Below are 9,946 nucleotides of genomic sequence, written 5' to 3'. Positions count from 1 at the left end.
GGCAGAAAGCTGGCGTTGAATGCCAGTTTACGTTGTCTATTCTTGGCCAAAGTATGGACTATTATATATTGCTGGAAATCCCTGGATGTCTACTTTCCAAAGCAATTGGAAGCGCGCCATTTCGATTTCTGTAGCTCCAGAAAATCCACTTTGAGTGCAGAGAGGTCAGAATCCAACAGCATCAGCAGTCCTTTTTCAACCTCTGAATCTGATTTTTGCTCAAGTCCCTCAATTTCAGCCAGAAAATACCTGAAATCACAGAAAAACACACAAACTCATAGTAAAGTTCAGAAATGTGAATTTAACATAAAAACTAATGAAAACATCCCTAAAAGTAACTAGATCCTACTAAAAACATACTAAAAATAATGTCAAAAAGCGTATAAATTATCCGCTCATCAATAAATCACATCCCTTGAGTACCCCAATGATCATAAGATCTTTGGATGTGGAAAATGATCAATTCCGTCCTAAAGAAGAAAATGAAGATATCCTTGGTCCTGAAGTACCATATCTTAGTGTCATTGGAGCGCTAATGTATCTTGCAAATAATACAAGACCCGATATATCATTTGCTGTGAATTTACTAGCAAGATATAGTTCCTCTCCAACCAGAAGATATTGGAATGGAATCAAACAAATCTTTCGATATCTTCATGGAACGATTGCTATGAGATTGCTTTATCCCTATGGATCCAAGTTACAACTAGTTGGCTATATAAATGCTGGATACTTGTCTGATCCACACAAAGAGAGATCTCAAACAGGATACCTGTTCACATATGGTGGTACAGCTATATCATGGAGGTCCACGAAACAGACGATAGCAGCAACCTCCTCTAATCATGCTGAAATACTAGCAATACATGAAGCTAGTCGCGAGTGTTTTTGGCTCAGAAGTTTGATCCAATATATTCTATCATCATGTTGACTGATTGATCATAAGATAGCTCCAACTGTCCTGTTTGAAGATAATACAGCATGCATTGCTCAACTTAAGGGCGGATACATCAAAGGTAATAGAACAAAGCATATTTCTCCCAAATTCTTCTTCACTCATGATCTTCAAATTCAAGGGACAATAGATGTCCAACAAATCCGCTCAAGTGACAATCTGGCAGATTTATTCACAAAGTCACTCCCAAAATCCTCCTTTAAAAGATTGGTACATGAAATTAGGATGCGCCGATTTCGAGACATTAAATGATGTCAACAAGATGGGGAGACTGCACTCTTTTTTCCTTGGTCAGGTTTTTTTTCCTATTGGGTTTTTCTTGACAATGTTTTTAATGAGGCAGTCCCTATCACAAAGGATATTGTACTCTTTTTCCTTCACTAAGGTTTTTTCCCATTGGATTTTTCTTTAGCAAGGTTTTAACGAGGCAATAATTCTAAATGAGCATCTAAAGAGGAGTATTGTCATAAGATCAAAATAGTCAAAGTGGATGCCCATTAATATGGGCGGCTGATTTTGTTCTTGATACTAAATTACTCAACTTCTCAATGCAAACTAGAATTAATGAAGTTGAGAATGTAAAACTTTCTTCGCCTATAAATAGAGAAGTGACTGAGGAACAATACACACAGCAATAAAAAATATTCTCTTCTCTCTTTATACATTACTAATATTTTCTCTCTCGCTTTCTCTTTACTGCATATAAATTATTGAGTTAATTATATTAATATTAGAGTATTCTATTTACACCTCTTTATTTTATATTATATCTTCCTTATTTATTTATTCCACAACAGATTCATGTTTTTCTACTTTTCAAGATTGAGTCTCGTTCTTCATCTTTAATAGTTAGAAGTATTGAAAAATATTCTAATTCTGTTTTGGATTCTGTTATTATTTTAAAAATTTTAAAATTGGAATTAGTTTGAAACTCATCTCGTAATCTTCAATTGTTTAGAACCAATTTTTGAATACGTGACATTTAATTTAGTCAGGAATAACTTTTTAATATTATGTGATTTTAAATCAAAATCGTGCTTAACCTCTTCTCTTAATTAGTTGACCAAGGAATTGGTGATTAATTAAGTTAAAAAAATAAAATTGCCTAGGAATTGAAATTTAGTTATAAATGATTTGCTCTGAAAAGATTTTTAAATGAGTCAAAGTAGAAAAACACAAGAATTATTTTTTCTAAGAGTTAAACATTTTTAAAACCTTTAACATCTCACCCATTGATTACTTTCCTAAATCCACAATTAAATTACATGGGATATTTCTCAAGGCCAGAGAATGACTCATACTTTTCTGGATGGAGGAATCACCCTAATGTTAGTTGGGAGAATCAATGACCAGGATACTTTAATTTTTTTCATCAATAGAAAGTAAACCTAATGCGATCCCAAAAACCTCTTGAGCTTGTTATAAAGAGATTATCTCAATCCATTGTTGAGTTTGCTCTGGAAAGACTATCACAGTCTACTGCTGAGTTTGTTCAAAAAATCCAAAACTTCATGTAAGAGACAAGAACAAACTTTAAAAACTAAAAAATCTCCATATAAAATTTAGAGGTATAAGTGAAACAAATTGCCAAACAATTGACAGCGAAACCAACAAATTCTTTTCTAAGAGAAAAATGCCAAATCTTATAGAGAAATGCTAGGCAATTGATGTAAGGAATTCATACTCTAGTGAATCAGAGAGATGCATGAGAGTTGATTTGATTAACTCATTGATCCAAGAAGTTCTTAAGAAAATATCCCTTAAAATTTTTTCATAGGGAAGAGCTGAAAGATGAGTTGCCAATAGAGAAGACACCTTCAAATAACACCAATGAGAGAGAGAGGGACTGCTGCAAGTATTGAGAGAACATAAAACTGCTATTGGATGGACAATTAGTGATCTAAAGGGAATAAGCTCTATTATATGCATGCACAAAATTTCACTAGAGAAAGATTCTCAACATGTGGTGCAAGCACAAAGAAGACTTAATCCAACAATAAAAAAAGTTGTTCACAAAGAGATAATAAAGTTGTGGGAGACAATCCAATTAGTAAGTATCTTTTTCTTTTCCTTTCTATTAAAGCCCTTTCTTTTAATTAATTATGGAAAAAAAAAAGAGAAAAAGAGTTGGCGCCTAACTTCAAAAGTTGAAATTTGGCGCCTTTGAAGAGGCAAGGAAATTGGGGCCCAACGCCTGGTGCCCATGCATTAGTGGCGCCCAGGAGTCCAAGTCTGAGATTTATTCCCTTAAAGTGTCTCTAAATTCTTATTCAAGATTACATGCATGGTTATTTTTATTTGTATGATCAAACCCACCATTATTTTGTTTGTCATCCTTTTACTATTTTTCATCTTTCTTGTCTAAGCAAACACATGCATTCTCATACCACTTAAAATATTTAAACTTAGAAATTTGACAAATTTCTAAATTTAGTGTTAGTGGTTAAGAAAAAAATATGGATTTGGAATGCAACAAGTGTTCAGTTAAGAAATTAACTAAATTTAATTTGATGAAGACAAACATTATTTAATTGGGTAAATCACCCAATTAGTTTTGATTGAGTTTGGTTAAGCGTTGCAGGCCAAAGAGTCAGCAGCCCAATCAGAAGGAAACAAAAACAATATTTTTGGTGGATCTCTAACCAACAAAGCCCAATGAAACTAAGCAAAGAAATCAAATGGGCTGAATAGAAAGAAGCTAACCCAAGCCCGAGTTGCTCACCCAAGTTGATCCCTCCAAGATGGTACTTTCCAAAGCCAATGTTCACTTTTTGCAACGGTCAGAATTAGAGAATAGAGAGAGAGAGAGCTCCGTTCCTCATTCATTCACCATAGAAGAAAGAAAGAGAAAGCTTAATCCAAAAGGCAAAGGTCTAATCACCTAAATCAAACTATTTCAAGTTAAGTCAGAAGCTAAAGGTGATTTGTTTCCATTTGTATGTAATTTACTTTCTTCACTCCATCTCCAACTCTTTGCTACTCTAATTTGGGATAAATGGAGAAAGTGGTTTCTGATAATCACTGCTATGAATCAAAGGCCAAAATTATTTCTTGGGGACAAAGTTGTAGCTCAAGGGTTCAGATCTGGGATTACCATTGAACAACTTTTTCTCTACTTACCGGAGGCTTTCAGTCAAGCAAAAAGGCTCAGATTTAGAATTCCTAATTTAGGATTAATTGAAAATAGTGAAAGCGTAAGTTGGTGAAGCACACAGCTCGAGGAGTTGACTTAGAAGAGAGCAACTCAGCAACATAGAAAGAGATACAAAAGAAATTTTTTTCTTCTTTCTGAAAACAGTGAGAGAGAACCAGAGTTTTGAGTTCTTGTTCTGAGAAGCTAATCTGTGAAGAGTTCAACATGTTGGACAGTGTTTTCTAGAGAAAGAAGCATTCAGCCAATGTGAAGAACTTAATCAGTGTTAGCACAATCCAGTTCATCTTATAGCAACAGTGTCTGTTGAAGCATCAATCTCCTTCATGTTTTACAGATTGTAATTTCATTTTTAATGTATAACTTTCTGTAATTCCTTGAGTGGAAAAAGGCTAAAAGTGAGAAATCAAGAAAAATCTTAAGGGTGTCAAGAGACTGAGTGAAACACTTGAGAGAAAAGCCTAGAGTGATTTTAGATTTCTTTAGGTTGATTATTATGTCATGTGTCTTGTACCTGTAAGATATCCCTTTCTAAGTTGGGTTAGCACTTAGAGTGGAGAGTTAGGTATTATCATAACCAAGTCAAGTTAGGATAGAACTTGAGAGGGAAAGGATTGTGTCAATCTTGTGAAATTGGTGCATGTAATACTTTAATTATAGTGAAAATTCCACCACTATTGTGGTGGAGACTGGATGTAGGTTGCATTGCACAAGGTAACTGAACTAGGATACATGCTGGTATCATTCTTCTTCTCTTTCTTTATGTTCTGTTTTCTGATATTTATGAGACAAAACAAAATTGTCTCATAAAGTTTCCGCTGCACAGTTCAAACAGATTCTAAGTGAAAGCTTATAATTAAAGGCTTATTTCATTAATGTAAAAGAAGGTCATAGATTCAACCCCCACTTCTCTAAGCCTTCTACAACCTTCAATTGGTATCGAGAGCTAAGGTCTCAAGAATCAAGCTTCACCGCTTGGAGCAAAGGTCCAATGTCGAACAACTTGGGCACAACCACAGTTGCCTACACTCTAATTGAAGGCCAGTTAAACAATAGGCTTCCCTTCTTCAACGGGAAGAACTATGCCTACTGAAAAGAGAGGATGCGAATCTTCATCCAATCCATTAACTACAACATATGAAAGATTATTGTAAGCGGCCCTAAAATTCCAACAAAAACAAGTGCTGATGGAGTGCTGACTCCAAAAGAAGAAACTGAATGGAATGACAAAGACAAGAAGAAAGTGGAGCTGAATGCTAAAGCCGTCAACCTTCTTCACTATGCTATCATCTTTGAAGAGTATCGAACGGTGTCTAGATGCAAGATAGACAAAGAAATCTAGGAGAAACTCCAGGTTACACATGAAGGCACTAAACAGGTCAAGGAAACGAGGATTGATATGCTGCGAAAAAAGTACGAGATATTCAACATGAAGGATGGAGAAAGTATTGATGAAGTGTTTGAGAGATTCTCAATCATAATCAATAACCTTGATGCTATGGGTACAAACTACTCAGAACAAACTCTAGTAAAAAAAATCCTAGAAGCCTCACAAAGGAATGGGAAACGAAGGCCACTGTCCTAGCCGTAAGCAATAATCTAAGTCCCATAACATATGATGAGCTGAAAAGGAAACTCCTTGCCTATTAAACTACACACACAAACTAAGACTCAAAGAAAAAGGGAATAGCCCTTAAGTCAAGAGTTGAATCAAAAGAAAGTGAGTCCAGTCACAGTTTTTCAGATAATAAACTTGTGTTTTTTGTTAGGAGACTTAGATGACTAATGAAGAACAAAGGCAAGTTCAAGGGCTCAAGCTCAAAGGAATACAAGAAGGATTTGAGCAAAGTAATATGTCACCATTGCAAGGAGGCTGGACATCTCAAATACAACTGTCCGAAACTTAAGAAGGAGGACAAAGGAAATAAAGAAAAGAAGAGAGTGTTCATGGCATCTTGGGAAGATCTTGAAAATGATTCGGATGAGGAAGAGGACTCAGAATACGAAGCTCAAATCTGCTTCATGGCTGGTGAAGATCAACTTGATGAGGTAAATTACTATGACTTGCCCATAGATGATTTACATGTCATAATTGATGATCTCACACTAAATTCTGCAAAAGTGTTGGAAAAATACAATAAATGTAAATCTGAAAAAGAAATATTGAAAGCTGAAAATGATTTTGTGAAAGAGAATGTGAAGGAATCCGAATGTGCTTTGGACGTTATTGAGAAAAACAGATTTCTAAAATCTGAACTTGAGAAACTAAAAGGAAAGCATATTGTGGATCTTTCTTAAGAGCTTATTGCTGAAAATAAAAGATTAAATGAAATGATTAAAAGATTGAACAATGATTTAACAAAAATTGCTCAAAGTTCCAGTAACTTGGACAAATTACTTGCAAATCAAAGACCATTGTTTGAAAAATCTGGGTTAGGATATATGACAAAAGATTATGCATTTTTTGATAATCTTTCAACAAAATTTATAGCCTCTTCTTCAAAAATAAAATCCATCATAAACAAATCTGGTCTGGGACATGTTCCCTCCTATGAAGAGGAATTTGAAAAATATTATTTTGATGAAACTACATCATCTTCAAGGACTGAACCTACATCAAACAAGTTGGGTATGGGCTATATCTCAAAAAATGAAGTTGCTTTCAAAAACCCACATTTTTTCAAGAGAACTTTACAATTAAGAAGCCCATATGAGTTTAAAAATTCTGGTTCTGATGCATTTACAAAAAGGAAAAGCAACAAAAAAATTATTTTGTCAAGAGAAATGCTTATCCTTCAAAAATCAGAAAAACTCAACCTTTTAATCATTTCCAACATCGAAATAAAAATCAATTTCAGCAACATGTTTCAGGAAATCATTGCTTTAATTGTAAGAAAACTGGTCACTCTTACTTACAATGCTTCATTGAAAAAATAAAAGTAGGAAACCAAATTTATAATGTTATTTGTGACCTTAATGCACTTGGGCAACCAAGGTGGATTAACTTCAAAGAATCCATAATTAATTTGGATACCTAAGGTTGATTGAAATCATATGCAGATTTGCCTAGAATCCAAGAAAAAGAAAGATATGTGGTACTTAGATAGTGGGTGTTCTAGGCGCATGACTAGAAGGTCAACTTTCTTCATCAAACTAAACAAGTATGATGGAGGTTTTGTGACCTTTGGAGATGATGGAAAAGGTAAAATTGTTGCTGTTGGAAAAGTAGGTAATGATCACTCTACTTTCATTGATGATGTCTTTTTGGTAATGGTTGAAGGCATAATCTTTTGAGTATAAGTCAATTATGTGATTTGGATTATTTAATGACTTTCAAAAGATTATAATGTTGTGTTGTGAATGAAAAGACCAATGATGTATTGTTCATTGCTAAGCATTGTGATAATGTGTATGGACTTACTCTTGATGAATTAAAGGATCAAAATATTGCTTGTTTTCACTCTAAAGAATCTGAAAAGTGGCTATGGCACAAGAAATTGGGCCATGCTAGCATGTTTCAAATAAACAAGCTTGTCAAGAAAGGATTAGTGAGAGGTCTTCCTTTGATAAAATTTGACAAAGACATCACTTGTGATACTTGTCAAATGGGAAAACAAATAAAGAGTTCATTTAAATCAAAGGAAGACATCTCTACTAAAAAACCACTTGAATTGCTACATATTGATTTATTTGGTCCAACAAGAACTCAAAGCTTAGGTGGTAAACACTATGGTTTAGTAATTGTGGATGACTACTCTAGGTTTGGTTGGGTTTTATTTCTTGCACACAAAAATGAAGTCTTTTCGGATTTTGAAATTTTTAGCAAGAAAGTTCAAAATGAAAAGGATTTAAAAATCACCTCAATAAAAAGTGATCATGAAACTGAATTTGAAAACCAATTATTTGAATCCTTTTATGAGAAATTTGGAATATCACACAACTTCTCTTGTCCAAGGACACCACAACAAAATGGTGTTGTAGAAAGAAGAAACAGAAGTATTCAAGAGATGACAAGAGCCATGCTTTACAAGAGTAATGTTCCAAAATTCCTTTGGGCTGAAGCGGTTAACACAGCTTGCCACATTTTGAATAGAACTATCATAAGAAAATTTTTGAGCAAAACACCTTATGAACTTTGGAAATGTCACCCACCAAATTTAAATTACTTGCACGTCTTTGGTTGCAAATGTTTTGTTCTAAATAATAAGGATAATTTAGGAAAATTTGATCTAAAGGCATATAGTGTTTATTTGCAGGATACTCCACAAATAGTAAAGCATATAGAATTTATCATCAAGATGCTAGAATGGTTGAGGAGTCCATATATGTTATATTTTGTGACACTAACTTGGTTCAAAGTATTTTGGAAGATTGTGATGCAGGCATTCAGATTCAAAAGAATGATGAAAAAGGCCAAAATCATGAGAGTGAAAATTCTGAACAAAATGAATCTGAAACTACAACTGCAGGAAATTCTGCAGGAGACAATTCTATTTTGTCTCATGAATCTGGTGAACATCTTAAAACCACCAGTTCATTGAATCCCTCAATGACCGAATATGCTACTAAGTCCACAAGACCTCGTGAATGGAGATTCCTCAAGAACTATCCTCAGGAATTTGTCAATTGGGATATCTCACATGATGTCAAAACTCGTTCCTCCACTAGAAAAGCAAATGAAGAAACAAACATTGCTTTTCTCTTTCAAATGGAGCCTCAAAACATCAAGGAAGCTCTTGATGACCCATCTTGGGTAAAGGCAATAGAGGAAGAGCTTTATGAGTTTGAAAGGAACCAAATTTTGGACATTAGTTCCAAAGCCAAGTGACAAGAAAGTGACAGGCACCAAGTGGATATTCAAGAACAAGTTGGGTGAAGATGGAAGCATTGCTAGAAATTAAGCAAGATTGGTGGCACAAGGAAATGACCAAGAAGAGGGAATAGATTTTGATGAATCCTTTGTCCCTATTGCCTGAATAGAAGCCATAAAACTTCTTCTAGCTTATGCTACTTATTGTGGTTTCAAATTATAACAAATGGATGTGAAATGTGCATTCTTAAATGGTGTGACAGATAGAGAAGTGTATGTGGCACAGCCACCTGGTTTTGAAAATAAAGAATTTCCTAACCATGTTTTCAAACTTTCTAAAGCTCTATATGGATTAAGACAAGCTACTAGGACTTGGTATGAGAGACTTAGTTCTTTTCTTTTGAAAAATAGTTTTCAAAGAGGCACCACAGACACTACTCTATTTATTAAGAATTCTAATAATTCTTTCATTCTAGTCCAAATATATGTTGATGACATTATTTTTGGATCAGCAAATGAATTCCTTTGTACTGAATTTGGAAACCTCATGACAAGTGAATTTTACATAAGCATGATGGGTAAACTTAATTTTTTCGTTGGCCTTCAAATTAAGCAAATAGAAAACGGTATTTTTATTCATCAAGAGAAGTATGCCAAGGAACTAGTTAAGAAATTTGGTATGAAAAATGCCAAACCCATGGGAACACCCATGCATCCTAATTCAAAATTAGAAAAGGGTGAAACTAAGAAAGATGCAGATGATACTAGGTATAGAGGAATGATTGGCTCTCTTATGTACTTAACTTCCTCTAGACCTGACATTGTGCAAAGTGTTGAAATATGTTCTAGATTCCAATATAAACCTAAAGCATCACATCTTTCTGCAGTTAAAAGAATTATTAGATATGTTCATGACACATCCAATTTTAGTTTATGGTATCCTAAAATTGATGAGTTTTCTACAGTTGATTATTGTGATGCAGACTTTGCTGGAGATAGAGTGGATAGAAGGAGTACATCGGGCATATGC

This window comes from Arachis ipaensis, chromosome B01 (genome assembly GCF_000816755.2).
Source record: "Arachis ipaensis cultivar K30076 chromosome B01, Araip1.1, whole genome shotgun sequence".
Classification (NCBI taxonomy): domain Eukaryota; kingdom Viridiplantae; phylum Streptophyta; class Magnoliopsida; order Fabales; family Fabaceae; genus Arachis; species Arachis ipaensis.
The sequence above is the reverse complement of the archived record's forward strand: the minus strand, read 5'-3'. Positions refer to the sequence as shown.